The following is a 1089-nucleotide window of genomic DNA, read 5'->3' as shown; positions in this document are numbered from 1 at the left end:
GTCTGTAACAGTAAAGTTACTCTGGACGAATGTTTTCGAAAAGCGTGTTGAGAATTAGATAATAGAGCATTAGATTCTAAATGTCTTTTGTAATACATTTGACAACACTGGTAAATGGATACATTTACATTGAAAAGGGGATATTTCCATAATGAAGGATAAGTAACAGTTACAATAGATGTATTTGCTATAACCGTTAAAGTGCAGAGATAACGGCGTCTTTTTCAGCGAAGTTTTGTTCATTAGAAACCTCTGGCAACTTATTTAAATTAGCTAACAGTGCTTGTTTTTTTTTTCTGCCAACATAAAAAAATGAAGTTAAATTCATTGGTTTTATTCTTCATTTCTGCAAACTTGTATCTTGAGATTTTACGTGTTATAATTTTCCTCACAACTTCCCTGATGTCTTGAGAATTATTTTTTTTTATCGTTTTACTTCTTATTTATATTAAAAGGATTTAGCATTATATAAGTGTGTTCTTGCAAGTATTCTTTATCTTTCTCCTTATATTCTCTTTGTAGTGTAATATTTGCCCACTTTTTTCAGACTTTTTTGATAGATTAAATAGTCTATCTTAGATTCACTTCCAAGCGAATTTCGTCTGTAATCCGAGGTGCATAAGGTCGACCTTAATGGCAATCGGAGCACAAATGTTTAGACAGTCGCTAGAAACCTTATTAAATTGTGTAATTGCATATCTGCACTGTCTGTCCTCATTATCATATTCAGGAATCCGCTCAAGCATTTCTTCTGCCAAACCTTTCATGAGAGTAATGCTTTAAACCACGAAAAGTTTTGTAATTCAGTCTCACGCTGAGGCATATTTATACTGAAACAAACTGATATAAGTTCATGATCAGCAATTTCTTATGAGTAACGATGAATCTGACAGTGTTGGCGAGGAGGCTTATAGGCTTCACAATACTTTGGGTCAGTTTTATTATTTCTGATTGTTGGAGTGAGCTTTGCATCCGGGTCTGGGAGATTATCTTTTAAATCGCCCCATAATTCAGAGAGGTTTATTTCTTGTGCGTTTGATAGGTATTCAGAAGTAGTAATAGAAGAGTGTCGGTGGCGATATATGCAGA

This window comes from Penaeus monodon, chromosome 23, assembly GCF_015228065.2.
Source record: "Penaeus monodon isolate SGIC_2016 chromosome 23, NSTDA_Pmon_1, whole genome shotgun sequence".
Lineage (NCBI taxonomy): Eukaryota > Metazoa > Arthropoda > Malacostraca > Decapoda > Penaeidae > Penaeus > Penaeus monodon.
This window is presented reverse-complemented; position numbering follows the sequence as displayed.